This window comes from Gorilla gorilla, chromosome 8 (genome assembly GCF_029281585.2).
Source record: "Gorilla gorilla gorilla isolate KB3781 chromosome 8, NHGRI_mGorGor1-v2.1_pri, whole genome shotgun sequence".
NCBI lineage: Eukaryota > Metazoa > Chordata > Mammalia > Primates > Hominidae > Gorilla > Gorilla gorilla.
The window spans coordinates 115,027,808-115,049,977 of NC_073232.2; the positions used below are offsets into that span (position 1 = coordinate 115,027,808).

At 47.4% G+C, this 22,170-nt stretch overlaps 1 protein-coding gene across 1 annotated transcript in view; it reads left to right on the forward strand.

Annotated features, from left to right (window-relative positions):
* WBP1L (WW domain binding protein 1 like) overlaps positions 1 to 22,170 on the forward strand; it is a 77,140-nt gene that overhangs the window by 11,558 nt on the left and 43,412 nt on the right. The window lies entirely within an intron of this gene.

Below are 22,170 nucleotides of genomic sequence, written 5' to 3' on the forward strand. Positions count from 1 at the left end.
TCAGCTCCCTGAGTAGCTGGGATTACAGGCACACACTACTATGCCTGGCTAATTTTTGTATTTTTATTAGAGATCGGGATTTCACCATGTTGGCCAGGCTAGTCTTGAACTCCTGAGCTCAAGTGATCTGCCTGTCTTGGCCTCCCAGAGTGCTGGGATTACAGGTGTGAGCCACTATGCCCAGCCTACATTCTTTTTAAATTACACAAAAACAACACATGCTCATAACAATGTTAAATAATAGATTTAAAAATGTTGGCCGGGCGCAGTGGCTCGTGCCTGTAATTCCAGCACTTTGGGAGGCCAAGGTGGGTGGATCATGAGGTCAGGAGATCGAGACCATCCTGGCTAACATAGTGAAACCCCGTCTCTACTAAAAATACAAAAAATTAGCCAGGCGTGGTGGTGGGTGCCTGTAGTCCCAGCTACTTGGGAGGCTGAGGCAGGAGAATGGCATGAACCCGGGAGGCAGAGCTTGCAGTGAGCCGAGATGGCGCCACTGCACTCTAGCTTGAGCCACAGGCTCAGGCTAAAGTGCAGTGGCTAGATATAGACAACCATATATCTATATATAGTCTATATATAGAGAACCATAACATTGTTTGGTACTGGTAGGGTTCTTTTTTATTTTATTTTATTTTATTTATTTATTTATTTATTTTTTATTTTTTTATTTTTTATTGATCATTCTTGGGTGTTTCTCGCAGAGGGGGATTTGGCAGGGTTACAGGACAATAGTGGAGGGAAGGTCAGCAGATAAACAAGTGAACAAAGTTCTCTGGTTTTCCTAGGCAGAGGACCCTGCGGCCTTCCGCAGTGTTTGTGTCCCTGGGTACTTGAGATTAGGGAGTGGTGATGGCTCTTAACGAGCATGCTGCCTTCAAGCATCTGTTTAACAAAGCACATCTTGCACCGCCCTTAATCCATTCAACCCTGAGTGGATACAGCACATGTTTCAGAGAGCACAGGGTTGGGGGCAAGGTCACAGATCAACAGGATCCCAAGGCAGAAGAACTTTCTCCCAGTACAGAACAAAATGAAAAGTCTCCCATGTCTACCTCTTTCTACACAGACACGGCAACCATCCGATTTCTCAATCCTTTCCCCACCCCTCCCCCCTCTCTATTCCACAAAACTGCCATTGTCAACATGGCCCGCTCTCAATGAGCTGCTGGGCACACCTCCCAGACGGGGTGGTGGCCGGGCAGAGGGGCTCCTCACCTCCCAGCAGGGGCGGCCGGGCAGAGGCGCCCCTCACCTCCCAGACGGGGCGGCTGGCCGGGCGGGGGGCTGACCCCCCCACCTCCCTTCCGGACGGGGCGGCTGGCCGGGCGGGGGGCTGACCCCCCACCTCCCTCCCAGACGGAGCAGCTGGCCGGGCAGAGGGGCTCCTCACTTCCCAGTAGGGGCGGCCGGGCAGAGGCGCCCCTCACCTCCCGGACGGGGCGGCTGGCCGGGCGGGGGGCTGACCCCCCCACCTCCCTCCCGGACGGGGCGGCTGGCCGGGCGGGGGGCTGACCCCCCCCACCTCCCTCCCGGACGGGGCGGCTGGCTGGGCGGGGGGCTGACCCCCCCACCTCCCTCCCGGACGAGGTGGCTGCCGGGTGGAGACGCTCCTCACTTCTCGGACAGGGTGGCTGCCGGGCGGAGGGGCTCCTCACTTCTCAGACGGGGCGGTTGCCAGGCAGAGGGTCTCCTCACTTCTCAGACGGGGCGGTTGCCAGGCAGAGGGTCTCCTCACTTCTCAGACGGGGCGGCCGGGCAGAGACGCTCCTCACATCCCGGACGGGGCGGCAGGGCAGAGGTGCTCCCCACATCTCAGACGATGGGCGGCCGGGCAGAGACGCTCCTCACTTCCCAGATGTGATGGCGGCCGGGAAGAGGCGCTCCTCGCTTCCTAGATGGGATGGCGGCCGGGCAGAGACGCTCCTCACTTTCCAGACTGGGCAGCCAGGCAGAGGGGCTCCTCACATCCCAGACGATGGGCGGCCAGGCGGAGACGCTCCTCACTTCCCAGACGGGGTGGCGGCCAGGCAGAGGCCGCAATCTCAGCACTTTGGGAGGCCAAGGCAGGCGGCTGGGAGGTGGAGGTTGTAGCAAACCGAGATCACGCCACTGCACTCCATCCTGGGCACAATTGAGCACTGAGTGAACGAGACTCCGCCTGCAATCCCGGCACCTCGGGAGGCCGAGGCTGGCCGATCACTCACGGCTAGGAGCTGGAGACCAGCCCGGCCAACACAGCGAAACCCCGTCTCCACCAAAAAAACATGAAAACCAGTCAGGCGTGGCGGCGCGCGCCTGCAATCTCAGGCACTCGGCAGGCTGAGGCAGGAGAACCAGGCAGGGAGGCTGCAGTGAGCCAAGACGGCAGCAGTACCATCCAGCTTCAGCTCGGCATCAGAGGGAGACCGTGGGAGAGGGAGAGGGAGAGGGAGAGGGAGAGCGAGAGCTGGTAGGGTTCTTTATTTGTTTTAAAAACAAAAATGTGGCCATGCGTGGTGGCTCACGCCTGTAATCCCAGCACTTTGGGAGGCCAAGGCGGGTGGATCACGAGGTCAGGAGTTCGAGACCAGCCTGGCCAACATATGAAACCTCGTCTCTACTAAAAGTACAAAAATTAGCCAGGCATGGTGGCGCATGGCTGTAGTCCTAGCTACTGAAGAGGCTGAGGCAGGAGAATCACTTGAACCCGGGAAGCAGAGGTTGCAGTGAGCCAAGATCGTGCCTCTGCACTCCAGTTTGGGTGACAGAGCAAGACTCTGTCTCGGGGGGGGTGGGGTGGGGGGAAGGGATCATTTGTAATGTAGCATTTCACAACATGCATTTTTTTTTAACCTTAATATACTGTGGACTAATTTCCATATTGTAGATACTCCTCTGATTTCTTAAAATACCTGTATTCTGTTGCTTTATACCGTGATTTATTTAAACACTTCTCCATTGTTAATGGAGTTTTTGCCATTTCACACAGTGCTACGTTGAACATTGTTGTACTTATATCTTTTTGCAATTGTGCTAGATTCCTAAAAGTGGAACTGAGGATTGTGTGGTTATAGGGTATGCACATTTAAAGGCTGGAGTAGATAGTGCCACGTTGTTCTCCGGTATGGTTGTATCAGTTTACATTCGCATCAATAGGATCTGCAGGCCGGGTCCACTGGCTCACGCCTGTAATCCCAGTACTTTGGGAGATTGAGGTGGGCAGATCGCTTGAGCCCAGGAGTTCGAGACCAGCCTGGGCAACAGCGCGAGTCTCTGTATCTTTGAGACAGAGTCTCGATCTGTTGCCCAGGCTGGAGTGCAGTGGCACAATCTCAACTCACTGCAGTCTCTGCCTCCTGGGTTCAAACAATTCTCGGGCCTCAGCCCCATGAGTAGCTGGGATTACCAACGTTTGCCACCACACCTAGCTAATTTTTTTGTATTTTTAATAGAGACAAGGTTTTGCCATGTTGGTCAGGCTGGTCTCAAACTCCTGGCCTCAATGATCCATCCGTCTTAGCCTCCCAAAGTGCTGGGATTACAGATGTGAGCCACCACGCCCAGCCCAATTTTTAAATTTTTTATAGAGACAGGGTCTTGCTATGTTCCCCAGGCTGGTCTTGAATTCCTGGCCTCAAGTGCTTCTGCCTCAGCATCCCAAGTAGCTGGGATTACAGGCACAAGTCACCGCACCCAGCGATACTATTATTCTTGTTTGCACATCATTGTGCCCTTGAGTGAGAAGAGTGATGGGGTCACCACCAAGGCGGATGGGCGCTGTTTGTCAAGTATGGGGGTCGTCACCCATCTTGACCACAGGGCTAGACCACATGTGGCTCTGTCTGCTCTCCTACTGTGCTGCAGTGAGGGGGATCCTTGACTTCTGTCCCCAACCTCCATTTGGCACTTCGTGTTCTCAGGGGAAGATGGTTTCTGAGCCTTTTTTTTTTTTTTTTTTTGATACAAGCTCTCCCTGTGTCACCCAGGCTGGAGTGCAGTGGCACGATCATAGTTCATGGCAGCCTGACCTCCTGAGTTCTAGCGATCATCCCACCTCAGCCTCCTTAGTAGCTGGGACTATAGGCGTGCACCATTATGCCCAGCTAATATTTGTATTTTTAGTACAGACTGGGTTTCACCATGTTGACCAAGCTGGTCTTGAACTCCTGACCTCCAGTGATCTTCCTGCCTCGGCCTCCCAAAGTGCTGGGATTACAGCATGAGCCACTGTACCTGCCCTCCCCCCCGCTTTTTTTTTTTTTTTTTTTTTTTGAGACAGAGTCTCACTCTGTCACCCAGGCTGAAGTGCAATGGCACTATCTCGGCTCACTGTAACCTCCGCCTCCCAGGTTCAGGCAATTCCCCTGCCTCAGCCTCCTGAGTAGCTGGGACTACAGGCGCCCGCTACCATGCCTGGCTAATTTTTGTATTTTCAGTAGAGACAGGGTTTCCCCATGTTGGCCAGACTGGTCTCGAACTCCTGACCTCATGTGATCCACCCGCCTCGGCCTCCCAAAGTGCTGGGATTACAGGCGTGAGCCACCATGCCTAGCCCTTTTTTTTTTAGTAACAGTTTTATTAAGATCTAATTCACAGACCATAACATTCACCATTTTCAAGGGTATAATTAAGTGGTTTTTAATATATCCACAAGGTGGGCCACCATCACTGCTATCTTAATTTTAGACTATTTTCATCACTCCTAAAAGAAGCCTTATAGCCATTAGCATTCATTCCCCTTATTTTCTTCCCTCCAGTCCCTGGCAACCACTAATCTACTTCCTGTTTTTATGGATTTATCTATTCTGGACATTTCATTTGAATGGAACCATACACCATGTGGTCTTTTATGACTGGTTTTCTTTACTTAGCATGTTTTCAAGGTTCATCCATGTTGTAGCACGTATCAATACTTCATACCTTTTTATGGTCAATTAATGTAGGTCCAGCCCTATGGGGCTTAGCGGGTGTTCTCCCTGTGTGCGGAGACGAGAGATTGTAATAAATAAAGACACAAGACAAAGAGATAAAGAGAAAGCAGCTGGGCCTGGGGGACCACTACTATCAAGATGCAGAGACTGGTAGTGGCTCCGAACAGCTGGGCTTGCTGAGATTTATTGCATACAAGACAAGGGGGCAGGGTAAGGAGGGTCAGTCTTCTAAGTGGTTGACAAGGTGAAGCAGGTCACGTGCTTACAGGATAGGGGGCCCTTCCTTTTAGGTAGCCAGAGCAGAGAGAGAAGGCAGCATACGTCAGCATTTTCTTCTCTGCACTTACAAAGAAAAGATCAAAGACTTTAAGACTTTCACTATTTCTTCTACCGCTATCTACTACGAACTTCAAAGAGGAACCAGGAGTACGGGAGGAGCATGAAAGTGGACAAGGAGCGTGACCACTGAAGCACAGCACCACAGGGAGGGGTTTAGGACTCCGGATGACTGTGGGCAGGCCTGGATAATATCCAGCCTTCCACAAGAAGCTGGTGGAGCAGAGTGTTCCCTGACTCCTCCAAGGAAAGGAGACTCCCTTTCGCGGTCTGCTAAGTAACGGGTGCCTTCCCAGACACTGGCGTTACCGCTTGACCAAGGAGCCTTCAAGCGGCCCTTATGCGGGCATGACAGAAGGCTCACCTCTTGCCTTCTAGGTCACTTCTCACAATGTCCCTTCAGCACCTGACCCTATACCTGCCGGTTATTCCTAGGTTATATTAGTAATGCAACAAAAAGTAACATTAAAAGCTAATGATTAATAATGTTTATAATAATGATTGATAATTGTCCATGATCATCTCTGTATCTAATTTGTATTATGACTATTCTTATTCTATTTTCTTTATTATACTGAAATAGTTTGTGCCTTCAGTCTCTTGCCTTGGCACCTGGGTACTCTTTGGCCTACAAATTAATACTCCATTTTATAGATATACTCCATTTTATTTATTCATCAATTGATGAACATTTGAGCTGTTTCCAGTTTGGGACTATTATGAATAATGCTGCTGTGAACGTTGGTGTACAAGTTTTTTTTGTTTGTTTGTTGTAGAGATGGGGGTCTTACTATATTGCCCAGGCTGGGGAGTAAGCTATTCACAGGCAAGATCATAGCTCACTACAGCCTCCAACTCCCAGGCTCAAGCAAATCCTCCTGCCTCAGCCTCCTGAGTAGCTGCAACTACAGGCACATGCCACTCTGCCTGGCTTGATGTACAAGTTTTTATGTGGACTTGTTTTTAATTATCTTGGGTATATACCTAGGAGTGGAATTGCTGGGTTATTTGGTAATGCTATGTTTAACTTTTTGAGAGACTTCCAGACTTTTCTGAAGCAGCTGCACCATTTTACACCCCCACCAGCAATGTATGAGAGTTCCAATTTCTCCAACACTTGTTATTGTCTGCCTTTTTAATTACAGCCATGCTAGTGGGTGTGAAGTAGTTTCTCATTGTGATTTTGATTTGCATTTCCCTAATGACTAGTAATATCAAATATTTTTTCCTGTTCTTATTGGCCATTTGTGTATCTTCCTTGGAGAAATTTCTATTCAATCCTTTGTCCATTTACCCTTATCTGACTCGGGGGCCAGAGCTCTTCCCAGTGAGTGATGCCCAGGGTGAGATTTTCTTTTAAACTGGGCTCGGTCAGGGCTCTGGCATTTCCAGACCTGGCTATGTTCCTGCCTCGTCTTGTGACCCTGGGTCACTTAACCTCTCTGAGCCTTCCTTGTTTCTTTCTTTCTTTCTTTTTTTCTTTTTTCTTTTCTTTCTTTTTTTTTTTTTTTTTTTTTTTGAGGTGGAGTTTTGCTCTTGTAGCCCAGGCTAGAGTGCAATGGCACGATCTTGGCTCAACGCAACCTCCGCCTCCCGGGTTCAAGCGATTCTCCTGCCTCAGCCTTCCGAGTAGCTGGGATTACGGGCATGCACCACCACGCCCTGCTAATTTTGTATTGTTAGTAGAGACGGGGTTTCTCTATGTTGGTCAGGCTAGTCTCGAACTCCTGAGCTCAGGTGATCGCCTGCCTCAGCCTCCAAAAGTGCTGGGATTACAGGCGTGAGCCACCGCGCCCGGCTGAGTCTTCCTTATTTCTATCAGCATTGCCCAGAGACTGCTCTGAGGCCAGCCATTCTGTGATAAGAGGCCCATGTGGTCAGAGAAGGCTCCCCGCTCGTTTGGGGAGTCTTAGTGCATATGCTTACAGTTCAGCTTCTGAACAGTCACACAGTTAGGACATCTATATGAATCTTTTATCCAATATATAAATTGCAAATGTTTTCTCCCGTTCTGTTTTGCCCCCACTTTTTTTTGAGATGGAGTCTGTCATCTGGGCTGGAGTGCAGTGGCACAATCTCGGCTCATTGCAACCTCTGCCTCCCGAGTTCAAGTGATTCTCCTTCCTCAGCTTCCTTAGTAGCTGGGAATACAAGTGTGTGCCACCACACCTGGCTAATTTTTTTTTATTTTTTTATTTTTTGTGTTTTTTGGTAGAGACAGGGTTACAGGTTTCACCATGTTGGCCAGGCTGTTGTTTTTTTTTTTTTCTTTTCTTTTCTTTTTTGAGACGGAGTCTCACTCTGCTGCCCAGGCTGGAGTGCAGTGGCGCAATCTTGGCTCACTGCAGCCTCTACCTCCTGGGTTCCAGTGATTCTCCTGCCTCAGCCTCTCGAGTAGCTGGGATTACAGGCACCTACCACCATGCCTGGCTAATTTTTGTATTTTTAGTAGAGATGGTGTTTTCCTGTGTTGACCAGGCTGGTCTGGAACTCCTGACCTCAGGCAATCTGCCTGCCTCGGCCTCCCAAAGTGCTGGGATTACAGGCGTGAGCCACTACACTCAGCCTTAAATTTTTTTATGTTTAATTTTTTCTTTTTTTGAGACAGAGTTTCACTCTTGTTGCCCAGGCTGGAGTGCAGTGGTACAATCTTGGCTCATTGCAAGCTCCGCCTCCCAGGTTCAAGTGAGTCTCCTGCCTCAGCCTTCTGAGTAGCTGGGATTACAGGCACCTTCCACCAAGCCCAGCTAATTTTTTGTATTTTTAGTGGAGACAGGGTTTAACTGTGTTAGCCAGGATGGTCTCAATTTCCTGATCTCGTGATACACCCACCTCGGCCTAATTTTTTGTATTTTTAGTAGAGACGGGGTTTCACCATGTTGGCCAGGCTTGTCTCGAACTCCAGATTTCAGATGATCCACCCACCTCGGCCTCCCAAAGTGCTGGGATTATAAGTGTGAGCCACTGTGCCAGGGCTTTAATGTTTAATTTTTTAGGGACAGTGTCTTGCTGTTGCCCAGGCTGGAGTGCAGTGGCGTGATCACAGCTCACTGCAGCCTCAAACTCCTGAGCTCAAGCAATCCCCCTACCTTAACCTCTCCAGTAGCTGGGACTGCAAGTGTGTGCCACCACATCTAGCTAATTTTTAAAACAATTTTTTTATAGAGGCGGAGTCTCCCTATGTTGCTTACGTTGGTCTAGAACTCCTGGCCTCAAGCATTCTTCCCACCTCAGCTTCCCAAAGTGCTAAGTTACAGACAGGAGCCGCTACAGCTGGCCATCTTTTAGTGATCGCACCACTCCAGCCTGGGTGACCCTGTCTCAAAAAATGAAGAAGTAAAAATAAATAAAAAATGAATCTCTGAAAGGTAACAATGTTCCTCAACATTACTGTCATCCCATAGCATACCCAGAAAACTTGACAATAATCCCTTAATGTTGTAGGATAGGATCTTGCACTTGAGAATTTAAATAAGATCTAAGAATAAAAATATTACTACAAAATTCAGCTAATTATGACAGTTCTTCAGTTTTCTTAAGTAATTAGCCCTCAGTAAGTTCCTCTACTTGAAAAAATGTTACTCCCAACAGTACCCTCAATCCCATGAGAATCAAAAGTGCTCTTCCAATCCCAGCATTCTCAGTCTTACTTGAACAGGTCTAGTAGTGGCGTTTTAACCATAACCTTTCTTGCACCCTGCAAAACTTGGTCTTTCATTTTCTTTGACACACACATCCATTTCCAACCTTTGCTTAGTGGATAAAGTGAAAGATTAACTTACGACTTTTGCCCTCAATTTTTAGTGAAGAGAGAATTTTGGGGAAAATCCTACTCTTATCTGAGATTGCATAAATGTTCAGAGAAACGTGGAAAAATGAAGAGACCCTGCCAGCGTATCTTCTCCTCTTCCAGCTCTTCGGGGGTGCAAGCTGTTGGTCCCTATCCTGTGTTTGGCTGACTATGCCTACCCTTCCGGTACAGTACTGGGGGTTTCAGGGCAGGTGAGCAAGGCTGCTGAGGGAGAAATGGAACATAGAATTTAGAGACTGAGCCTGGGTGCAGTGGCTCACGCTTGTAATCCCAGTGCTTTGGGTGGCCAAGGTGGAAGGATCACTTGAGCCCAGGAGTTTGAGACCAGCCTGGGCAAGATGGTCAAACCCTGTCTCTACAAAAATACAAAAATTAGCTGGGTGGTGTGGCTCATGCCTGTTGTCCCAGCTACTTCGGAAGCTGAGGTGGGAGGATCACTTGAGACCGGGAGGCAGAGGCTGCTGTGAGCTGAGATCATCGCACCATGCACTCCAGCCTGGGTGACAGAGTGAAACTTTTGTCTCAAAAAAAAAAAAAAAAGAATTTGGAGACTGAGACACTGGAGAGATAACGATACTGTGAACAGATGTTCAGTTAGAAAGAGAGTCTGTGCTGCTCAAAATATAGGAGATTTGGGGTTGAGCAGACTCAACTGTGTGACTGTTCCGAGGCTTAACCGTAAGCTTATACATTGTGACTCCACAAACGAGATGGTAGACTTTGATTACATGGGCCTCTTATCACAGAAATGGCTGGCCTGGGAGGGGTCTCTGTGCACTGCTGATAGAAGTAAGGAAGGCTCAGAGAGATTAAGTCATTCGCCCAGAGTAATGACACTAGGTGCTAGCATGGCGAAGTCTGGAATGCAAGAGACCTGGAACAATTTAGTTTAAAGGAAAGTCTCCCCCTGGGCATTCTTCACTGGAGTCCCATGGGAAGACCTCTGTCCCTTCAGCCAGAAACCCTTAGTCCAATCCAAGGTCACTTTACATTTTCAGACCTCCAGTATATTCATCTGGGAAGTAGGGATAGCAATATCCTGTTACCAGCTGTATTCCAGCTGATAGAAGGAGCAGCTAAAATGGATGGGTAAGTTGTTTATCAACCTTGAATTCTGATTTTGTTGAATTTTCTTTCTGTTTTTTTGAGACAGAGTCTCGCTCTGTCATCCAGGCTGGAGTGCAGTGGCGTGATCTCGACTCACTGCAACCTCTGCCTCCCAGATTCCAGCAATTCTCATGCCTCAGCCTCCCAAGTAGCTGGGACTATAGGTGCGCGCCACCACGCCCGGCTAATTTTCATATTTTTGGTAAAGACATGGTTTCACCATGTTGGCGAGGTCGGTCTCAAACTCCTGACCTCAGGTGATCTGCCTGCCTCGGCCTCCCACAATGCTGAGATTACAGGTGTGAGCCACCACGCCCGGCCTTCTCTGTATTTTCTTGAAGTTTGCTGAGCTTCCTTAAAACCCTGAGTTCTCTGCAAGAAGAAGGATGATGACTTATGGTGCCTCTCACTGGTGAGGTCCACCTTTTCTGCAATTTTGAGCACAGTCCAAGGCCTTGGAAAAGCTTTGTTTCTTGAGTCTCTCAAAGAACAACAACAACATTAGCGTTTCTGGGAGGGCCAATGGCTGTGCTGTGATGGGGCATGGATGCTTTCTCAGAGGTACTTTCCCCCTAAGCTTTAGGCACGTCTGACCAATTCTTCTGCTTTGGTTTAGTGCTTTCCTCATGATTTAGACTCTGGATGAAGGTGTTTTTGAAGTAGGTTTACTTGCTGCTGTCATCCTGTGTCACCTCACTCTCTGTGGCCTGGAAGTGCAGGGTTTCAGGCCTGGCTGTGGGCGGGCGTTATATGACAAAGGGTTCAGCGTCCCCTGCATCTGGTATGATGCCCTCTCTGGTTTCACCACCTTTAGTCATCATTTTACTTGGGGTGTGGACATATTTGTTCCAGGAGCTTCCCCACCCTCTACAACTTATTGGAGGGATAAATTGTCCTAATGTTTTCTTCTGGTGTTTTTAACCATGAAATCTTAGACCTGGAGTAGATTTGGTTACCAAATAGCCTAAGGAGAGAGGACATAATATTTGATTTATGTAAGATCCAGGAAATGAGGAAAGGCACGGTGCCATGAGCTGTGCTTCCAGCCAGACCTTATTAACTTTCACAATTCTTTATGCAAAAGAGACAACTTCCAGGTGTTGCTAATGGAGGTATCTCATGACCTAGAGACAAAACTAGGAGCAGCTTCCTTCTATTTCTCCAAATCCAAAAACGATTGCTAGGGAGTTAGACCATGGCCCAGCTCTGCTTTGAGAAAGGGAATTTTGCTTTTGAGATGATTGAAGTGCTTTAAATTCCTCAGCTGAGAAATGAGAGATGTACAGATAATGAGACACACGGAGGCTTTGCTGCATCAGACTTCATGAGCTTGGAGAACATGCAGGTGCTCTTCTGACCTCTTAGCTGTTTGTCAGGTTTCTATGACCAGGCAGGTGTTACCAGCACTAATGTTTAGGGATTCAGCTATATTTTAGCTTCATTTTTATGATCCTTTTTTTTTCCAGACAGGATCTTGCTCTGTCACTCAGGCTGGAGTGCAGTGGTGTGATCACAGCTCACTGCAGCCTCAACCTCCCTGGAGGTTGAGTGTCCCTGGACACTCAATTGATCCTCCTACCTCACCCTCCCCAGCAACTGGGACTACAGTCATGTGCCATCACGCCCGACTAATTTTTGTATTTTTTTTGTGGAGATGGAGTTTTGCCATGTTGCCAGACTGGTCTCGAACTCCTAGGCTCAAGTGATCCACCCTCCTTGGCCTCCCAAAGTGCTGGCATTACAGGCATGTGCCACCACACCCAGCCAGGATCCTCTCTTTAGTCACGTCTTTATCTCTTCATTCATGTAACGATCTTTTCTTGAGGGCCTGCTTTGTGCAAGGCATTGTGCTTGGTCCTGTGAGGGATATGGAAGTGAACGTTTCACATCTTACCCCTAAGTTGCTTACTTTAGAGGAGAAGGTAGGGCTGAGAAGAAATATCTAAAACATAAAGTGTGAAATGGCTTTGTTGAGTTTATGAGTTGCATGTAAGAAGTGAGTGGATTTTCCTATAAAAGCACAACCAAGATGATTGCTTTCTGGACAGTGAGAATGCTTAGAGCACCCAGAACTGTTTCTAAGGACTCAGAGAGAGTTGAGATGTCTGTCATAAAATGACCTTGCTGTTAGCCTTTTTCTTGGGTCAGCCACCATTGTACCTACATTCCCACTTAACATAGACCATGTCTCTCTTTATCTCACCCAAAGTTTAAATAACAGTGAAAGATGAAATCAGATTGGTGGAGACCTGGAAGCTTAATTTTCCTAATGGTTCTCTTTCCAAATTACATCTGGCCGAGGCAGGAGGATCACTTGAACCTAGGAGTTCGAGACCAGCCTTGGCAACATAGGAAGACCCTGCCTCTATAAAGATTAAAAAAAATTAGCCGGGGCCAGGTGCGGTGGCTCACATCTGTAATCCCAGCACTTTGGGAGGCCGAGGCAGGCAGATCACCTCAGGTCGGGAGTTTGAGACCAGCCTGACCAACATGGAAAAACCCCATCTCTACTAAAAATACAAAAATTAGCTGGGCATGGTGCGCATGCCTGTAATCTCAGCTACTCAGGAAGCCGAGGTAGGAGAATTTCTTGAACCCGGGAGGCGGAGGTTGCAGTTAGCCGAGATCGCGCCATTGCACTCCAGCCTGGGCAACAAGAGCGAAACTCTGTCTCAAAAAAAAAAAAAAAAAGGAAAAAAAATAAGCTGGGCATTGTGGTAAACGCCTGTAGTCTCAGCTACTTGGGAGGCTGAGGTGGGAGGACTGCTTGTGCCTGCGAGGTTGGAGGCTACAGTGAGCCATGATCGCACCACTGCAGTCCAGCTTGGGTGACAGAGCAAGATCCTGTCTCAAAAACAAAAAGCTGGCCTGGCCAACATGGTGAAACCATGTCTCTATTGAAAATACAAAAATTAGCTGGGCATGGTGGCACGAGCCTGTAGTCCTAGCTACTTGGGAGGCTGAGCAGGAGAATTGCTTGAACTCAGGAGGCAGAGGTTGCAGTGAGCCGAGATTGCGCCTCTGCACTCCAGCCCGAGCGACAGAGCGAGACTCTGTCTCAAAAAAAAAAAGCAAAAAACAAATTACATCTGAGTGTGTTTCATGTAGTTGGTGTGATCTACATCCCTCCTTTTGTTCTTATTCTGATCTTTGGTTTGGAGAGCAATTGTGAGGAGGCATGAAATGTATCTGGAGACAGCTATGAGCTGCAGCCTGCTGATTTTCATGTAATTCTTGGCTACTTGCCAGTATGGTTGGGGTTAAACTGTTTCCAGGGTAGGAAAAACACGAACCTAGCATTGTGATATGAAAACAAACAAGGCTGCTTTGTACTTGATGAAGCTCAAGTTGCAGATCCAGTGAGAGCCCATTAACTGTTGGTGAAGTCCCACTGACAGTGTTGAGTTTCAGAGACCCCTGCACATTCTGGAGATAGCAGTGAATTGTTGTGCAGCCTACGAAAGTAATAAATATTTCTGCAGTGATTGTCAACAACAAAATGATTTTCTTGTTTGGGGGATGGGGAGGCAAGAGGCAGAAACCTTAGGAAGCTGTTGCAAACCAGTTTCAGCTTCTGCTACTTTTTTTTCTTTCCATTTAAAGCTGGGTGCAGTGGCACATGCCTGTAGTCCCAGTTACTCAGGAGCCTGAGGTGGGAGGCTCACTTGAGCCCAGGATTTTGAGGCTGCAGTGTATTATGATGGCCCCTGTAAATAGCCACTGCCCCCCAGCCAGGGCAACATAATGAGACCCTGTCTCCCAAAAAAAATAAAAGACTGAGGCTGCACCAATGACATGGGGTGGAGTCAGGAACCTAGGACTCTTTCTGGCCCACTTTGGAGACCTAGAGCAGGATTCTGTGAGGTTGAGGTCAATGACTGGGAAAGCCCCAAAGTTCTCATCTGTATCTTCCTTCCACCTCCCCCAACCTCTGCAATAAAACAAAATCAACTCCAAGATTGACCATATTTTAGTAGTAAATATCAAACAAGCAAAACGAGGGCCTAAAATACTCCACTAAAATAGAAATTCCTATATTTGATATTCATGCTGCTACTGTAATCATCAGAAAGAAAAACTGTGCTGGTCAAACATACTCACTCATTAGATGTGTACATGTGTAGGGCCTTGACATTCTACCCCCAACTAATCTTTGTGTCATCTTTTTCTGCCTTTGGACGTATGCCCCATGCGTCCTTGTTTCCATACTTTTATTCATGCTCTGCTCTGCGTAGTGTGCTCATTTTATCCACTGAAACCCTACGTATTATTTCAGTATCCATCTCTTTGGGGTTTTTTAGTTTGTTTGTTTGCTTTTTGAGACGAATTCTTGCTCTGTTGCCCAGGCTGACATGCATTGGCATGATCTCGGCTCACTGCAACCTCCGCCTCCTGGGTTCAAGCGATTCGTTCTCCTGCCTCAGCCTCCCAAGTAGCTGAGTTTACAGGCATGTGCCACCATGCCCGGCTAATTTTTATATTTTTAGTAGAGGCTGGTTTTGCCATGTTTGCCAGGCTGGTCTTGAACTCCTGATTTCAGATGTTCCACCCACCTTGGCTTCCTAAAGTGCTTGAGCCATTGCGCCTGGCATTAGTTTTTTTTTTTTCGAGACAGAGTCTAGCTCTGTCCCCCAGGCTGGAGTGCAGTGGTGTGATCTCGGCTCACTGAAAGCTCCACCTCCCGGGTTCATGCCATTTTCCTGCCTCAGCCTCCCAAGTAGCTGGGACTACAGGTGCCTGCCACCACGCCCGGCTAATTTTTTGTATTTTTTAGTAGAGACGGGGTTTCACCGTGTTAGCCAGGATGGTCTTGATCTCCTGACCTCGTGATCCGCCTGCCTCGGCCTCCCAAAGTGCTGAGATTACAGGCTTGAGCCATCGCGCTTGGCTTCGTTTGTTTTTTAAGAGAAAAGGTCTCACTCTGATATCCAGGCTAGAGTGCAGTGGTATAATCACAGCTCACTACAACCTGAACTTCTTGGGCTCAAGTGATCCTCCTGCCTCAGCCTACTGAGTAGCTGAACCTACAAGGTGTGCGCCACCATGCCTGGCTAATTTCTTAATTTTTGTAGAAACAGGGTCTCCCTATGTTGCTCAGGCTGGTCTTGAAATCCTGGCCTCAAGTGATCATCCCACATCAGCCTCCTGAAGTGTTGGGGAACCACTGTGTCCAGCTCTTGATAAAATTTTCTTTGAAAACAAAAACCTTCTTTGGCCATTCTGTCCCTCAACAGCATCCCTTCTTTGTTTTCTTTTTTCTTATATTTTTTTTTTTTACTGGAAGCTGAGAGGATCATCCAGCATCTCTTCTTTGAGCTCCTCTTGTGTCACTGTGTTTGTCCCTCGCCTCACCATGTTTATCATAGAGTGTGTATGTTTGTTTCTGTGTAACTAACTAAATAAATCCTCCAGGGCAAGACTGATTCATCCAATAGTACATCTTTGTTATCCCCACAGCACATCCTGGGTGGACTGGATGCAACTGTAAATATCAGGTCACAAGTAAGGGGGAAGTGACAATATCAAAATCCTATCTCCATATGTGTCCAAGCCATTTTGGAGTCATACAGACCTGGTTGAGATTCTGGCTGCACTGCCTATTAGGTGTGTGTCCTTGAACGAGTTACCTAACGTCACTGTGTAAAATATGAGATGTCACCATCTGTTGGAATCTTCCCTCTCTGAAATACATGATTTGATGTTTAGCAAAGGATTGCATACTGCAGTTAAGAACGGTTTACCTAACTCTCTTTCCTGAAAGACTCAGTAGTAGGAAAGCACCATGGGTTTTTATAGATACCTTGTGGAAGAGATAAACTCTGTGACTTGTAAAACGCCTTGTCCTGCCCAGAAGCAGGAGAGGTGTGTGTTTTCTTGCCTCAGCAGGCCTGCTACATGCCTGCCTTTGTCCAGCCCCAGGACATAGATAAAGCTAGTGTTCTTGGTTTCTAGCAGTTAAGCAACCTTTAGTGTTTCTGCCTGGCAGAGTTCTGGGTTTGGGATTTATCCCCTTGCATTCCCCAAAATTATTACTTCAGGATTCTTTTGTTAATGCCTAGCCTCACACCCATGACATGAAGATGTCTCAGTTTAACTTTTATTGTGACACTCATGTTGGTTTGAGGTTTGAGTTAGTATTCATTCTCTCCTTTCTTGAGTTAGAACTCTAAGGCATTTAAATGGGTGTGTGCCCAAACCGGAGAAAGATAAGAAAGATCTCTTATCTTAGACATTCTGTGTCTGCCCAGCAACCTCTGCTCAAAGCTCCTGGAAATAAAATGGCCTTACGCCTGGAGATTATCTCCTACCCTAGAAGCCTGGCAGTTACTGTCCTGTTCTGACAAACTCTCTTTCTTCAGATCCCTTGATTGTAAAATAAGATACCCCTAGACCTTCAGCCCTAGTCGCCGTCAGCCTCAGTTGACCAGATGGCAAGGGTGTGGGAACAGCTCACCAGGTTCCCAAGAGCCATGTCCTAGGAAGGTCTCCAGCCTATTCCTTGTGTGTGGATCTGTTGTGCATTAGGAACAGATGAGAACTTTAGGGCTTTCCCAGTCATTGACCTCATAGAACCTTGCTTTCCAAAGTGGGTCAGAAGGACCCTAGGACCCTGACTTCACACTCCAGAACACCACCATCATATCCAGTGTGCATGGCAGTCTCATAAACAGGGTTCCAGAGCGCTGACCAGGGACCTGCCTGTCTGCTTAATGTTCACCTGACCCTCAGTTCTGGTTTTTGCTGTTTGTTTTTTCCTTGTTTGTAACTTCTGGTATTCTAATATCTGACACCTGTGTGTTCATTAAGGAAAGAGCCTGTGGAGCCAGAGTCTTCACTCAAATCCTTGCTGTCTCACAGACAGCTGTGTGACCTTGGGCAAGTTACATAAACCCCATTTGCCTCCATTTCTGTAACTGAGTAATAGGGGTAGTAATAGCCACATCATAGGGTTGTTGTGGCTGTGAGATACTTAGCATGGAGTCTGGCTCATGGTCAGGGTTGAACAAGTGATTATCTCTCCCCTATCCCACCCCAGAATTTAAAGATTATAAATATATAGACTGCCTACAAAAATGTTGCCAAAAGATACTTAAACAAATTTTCTACAGTAAAAGAATGAATTCAGGTAGCTGTGAGCATGTATGTTTTTGCAGTATGTCTTAAATTAATCCGGTACGGCACAGTGGTTCGTGCCTGTGATGTCAGCATTTGAGGATGCTGAGGTGGGAGGATTGCTTGAGGCCAGGGATTCGAGACCAGCTTGGGTAACATAGCAAGACTCCCTATTTAAAGTAAAATTTTAGGGAGGCACGGTGGCTCAGTCCTGATGTCCTGGCTCATAAGGAGGCGAGGTGAAGCGTTCGAGACCAGCCTGGGCAACATAGGAAGCCCTCATCTCTAACGACAGAAAAAATGTTAAATAAAAATTTAAGAAGTTAATCTGAGGCCAGACATGGTGGCTCATGCCTGTAATCCCAGCACTTTGGTTGAGGTCAGGAGTTCGAGACCAGCCTGGCCAACATGGTGAAACCCCATCTCTACTAAAAAGACAAGAATTAGCTGGGAGTGGTGGCGCACGCTTGTAGTCCCAGCTACTTGGGAGTCTGAGGCGGGGAGATCGCTTGAACCTGGGAGGCAGAGGTTGCAGTGAGCCAAGATCGTGCCACCACACTCCAGCCTGGTTGACAGAGTGAGACTCTGTCTCAAGAAAAAAAAAAAAAAGTTAATCTGAATCCAAAGGGTAGTATTTCCAGCAGTACTATCTCTGGGGGTTCTCTGAACTGCGGAGGAGGAGACTGCCTCAGTAGAAGGATATCTCAGATGCTACTTGGGGCCATAAGTAGTTGTTAATCTGCAACATTTTTTTTTTTTTTTTTGAGACGGAGTCTCACTGTCGCCCAGGCTGGAGTGCAGTGGCACAATCTCAGCTCACTGCAAGCTCTGCCTCCCAGGTTCACTCCATTCTCCTGCCTCAGCTCCCAAGTAGCTGGAACTACAGGCGCCCGCCACCACGCTGGTTAATTTTTTGTATTTTGAGTAGAGACAGGGTTTCACCGTGTTAGCCAGGATGGTCTTGATCTCCAGACTTCGTGATCCACCCGCCTCTGCCTTCCAAAGTGCTGGGATTACAAGCGTAAGCCACTGCGCCCGACCTTTTTTTTTTTTTTTTTGAGACAGTCTCTCTCTGTCGCCCAGGCTGGAGTGCAGTGGCATGATCTCAGCTCACTGCAGCCTCCATCTCCCAGGTTCAAGTGATTCTCCTGCTTCAGTCTCCCAAGTAGCTGGGACTACAGGTATGTGTCACCATGCTCAGCTAATTTTTCTATTTTTAGTAGAGATGGGGTTTCCCCATGTCGGTCAGGCTGGTCTGGAACTCCTGACCTCAGGTGATCTGCCTGCCTTGGCCTCCCAAAGTGCTGGGATTACAAGCATGAGCCATGCCCGGCTCTTTTGTTTGTTTGTTTGTTTGTTTGTTTGTTTGTTTTTGAGACAGAGTCTCGTTCTGTCACTCAGGCTGGAGTGCAGTGGTGTGATCTTGGCTCACTGCAACCTCTCCCTCCTGGGCTCAAGTGTCCCTCCCACCTCAGCCTCCCGAGTAGCTGAGACAACAGGCATGTGCCACCATGCCCAGCTAATTTTTGTATTTTTTGTAGAGATGGGGTTTTGCCATGTTGCCCAAGCTGGTTTTGAACTCCTGGGCTCAAGCAATCTACCCACCTCAGCCTCCCAAAGTACTAGGATTACAGGCGTGAGCCGTGGTGCCCAGCCAACCTGCAACATTTTGACAACATAATCCTGCTTAATTCTAATTTAGTATGACTTCCTTTTTTTTTTTTTTTTTTTAAGTTGGTGAATTCAGCATTGAATTTAATTCTGCATTGGCAGGCGGATAACTAAAGTCATTTGAAGAAGGATTTACCCTACCTTTGGCTCATCATGTATGAGGCTGGATCACGTACATGGGAGAACCCATTTTTTCAGGCTAGCAGAAATTGTTAATGATCATCTTGCTTTTCAAATGGCAAAGCTGACTCCTTTGTCACTAGGTTGTAGTAATATTTGTATAACATGGCAGAAAGTGAACTCACTTTCCTGGGAATGCCTGAATTTGCCAACTCAATCTCTTTTTCTCCTCACCCCTCAGATATCAGCGCTTAGTGAACATTAGTGAGGGGCTGTAGGCAAGAAGTTGATAGAAAGAAGCTGTTGTCAGCAGTCACTTTTTTAGAATATATTGTATTGTACTAGGTGTAATGCCTTGGGTTAAATGCTGCTTTGCACACAAGAATTTATAATCTGTGAGAAGATAAAAATAGACGAAAGCTGATTAGAAACACTGTCTTGGGTAGCATCATAAAAGGATGATTCATTAGGAAATCAGGAAGTCTGTAATGCAATTTTGATCATTTAGGTTGTATTTTTACAAGTTTTTTTTTGGATTTTTAGTAATTTTGTTGCAATTCCACTTCTTCTGAGATCATCACTGATGAATATTATTTAGAATTATGGGGCCAAGCTTAGTGGCTCATGCCTGTAATCTTAACACTTTGAAAGGCTGAGGCAGGAGGATCACTTGAGGACAAGAGTTCAAGCCTGGACAACATAGTGAGACCCTGTCTCTACAAAAAATAAAAATTAAAAAAACTTAGCTGAGTGTGGTGGCGTGTGCCTATAGTGCCAGCTTTTTGGGAGGGTGAGGCAGGAGGATCACTTGAGCCTAGGGTGACAGAACAAAACCCTATCTCTTAAAAAAACAAAACAAAAAAAAAAAGGAAGGAAGAAAAGTATGGAACACTTCATAGCCCATGAGAGCAAGGTTTATTGTGTGTTTTGGTCATAGTGGCATCCCCAGTGCCTAAAACAATGCCTGGCACACTGTAGGCATTCAGTGAGCATGGAGTGAGTGAATGAATGGTACACTTATGCCATGGCACTCTTTCTGGAGAATTTCAGGTGCCAGTCTGTCTTGTTAGATCAGTGCAGATTACATTGCCCATGAGGGGATGAGGATGCTGTTTCCATCAGTTTGATTGCCAAAGTTAATGCTGCGTATGTTTTGTGGTTCTCAGTGGTTGCCAGGGAACCGAGGAAGTGAAAGAAAGGGGTTGAAAGCAGCTTCATTGCTGTTCCCTGGGCGGCTGTGCCTTGATGTCCAGCCTCTCTGTATGGCAGTTTGGCCTGGTTGTGAGAGTGGTGACAAGGCCTGGGATAGACTGACCATGTCTTGAGAATATGTATGTGCTGAAGAATGGCTTCCCAGTCCCCAGACACCGGCAGCAGCAGGAGCCACTTCTTTTACACATCAGCCACCTTTTCCTCTAGCAATGAAGCTGTGATCCATTCTTTCAGTGAGTCTCAAGGAAATGGCTCAGCTAGTTTGGCACATTCATTTTCTTGTCAGGAAAGTCAATGTGACCTTGACCATCAGTGGGGACCTGCGGTAAACACGTTGTGTGTCTGGCTGTATTCTAATGATCAAACAGTGCTTTTGGCACCTCACTGTGCTGTACGTGTCATGTGCTCCTAATTTATTGTCCTAGGTTGGGGGTTATAGGTACTAATTTGCAAGAATCATTTCTGACTTACATGGATCATGCCCACACAGTGCCACTACCATGGAGGCCTTGGATAAGTATCATGAAAGAAAATTGTTGCAGAAAATGAAAGGAAAGATGAAATATACTTGCTTTGAGTCCTGGACAGTGTAATTAATTTGTAGCCGAGGAAGTTATTGAAAAGTAACTTTTTGTAATCCCAGCACTTTAGGAGGCTAAGGTGGGCAGATCGCTTGAGCCCAGGAGTTCAAGACCAGCCTGGGCAACATGGCGAAACCCCATCTCTACACAAAAAAACAAAAATTAGCTGCGCGTGGTAGCACGTGCCTGTGGTACCAGCTCCTTGGGAGGCTGAGGTGGGAGGATCGCTTGAGCTCGGAAGGCAGAGGTTGCAATGAGCCAAGGTCATCACACCACTGTACTCCAGCCTGGGTAACAGAGTGAGACCCTATCTCAAAAAAAAAAAAAAAAAAAAGTAACTTTGGATTTATAAAGCTCCTCTGAAGATTGTTCTCCTTGAGTCATTTCTGGAAATCCAAACCCAAACATGGACCTTTTGTGCTGTGCAAGTGTTGTCTTTGGTAGAGGATTCAGGCCCAGGGAGAGCTGCTGTGACCTGCTGTTTCAGGGAGGGTGGCCAGAAGGGATTTGGCTTACACCACCGACTAGGGAAAGTCAGAGCAGGACACCATCCCCAGGGCCCTTGCTTGTGCAAAGCTTGCGTTAGAGAACTCTTTTCTCCCTGAGCTGAACTTAGTGAAGAAAGCACGACAAACCTAAGGCAGTGAACTTTTCCGAACCAAGAGTTGGTTTAAATATAGATGATCTGCCTTTCTGGCAACTTGGAGGCTGCGGTGGGACTTGTTGTACCTTTTATAAGACAAGTGAGGAAAGATGTTGGCACCTGTACTTGCGCAGTTTGTTTATGAAATATAAACTCTCCGGTGGAAGCGAGGGCTCGAAAGGTCAGTGTCCAAGGTAGCGTGTCGTACCTTAGCTGGGGAAAAGGTGCCTCTCCAAGCCCCCCCTGCGAATTGCCTCATTCCCTAGAGAAAGTTGGGACAGCCAGGCTTCATGTCCTATTATTTACTGAGCACCGACTCTGGCAGGGGTGGGGGTGGAAGAGTTTCTGTGAAACTGACAGACACTGGACTTGATTTTCTTTCCCAGGGAGGAGAAACAATACTCTAGGAGCTACAAAGTCAGTCCTTATTCAGAGCAGTGTTCCTCTTTTCAGCTTTAGAGACTTGATTTACGTACCCCCCAGCCTGCTTAGAGCCAAGGGGTTGCAGCAGCCTGCTCCCATCTGCAGCCCCCACCATCCTCCCACAGTGGGCTCTGGCTCTAGGTGGGTCCAGGGCTGGGCATCGTGGGTCTGCAGCACATCCTCCTCAGTATTCCAGCGCAGCTGTCAGAAGTTTTTTCTGCTGCGCCTGAACTGATG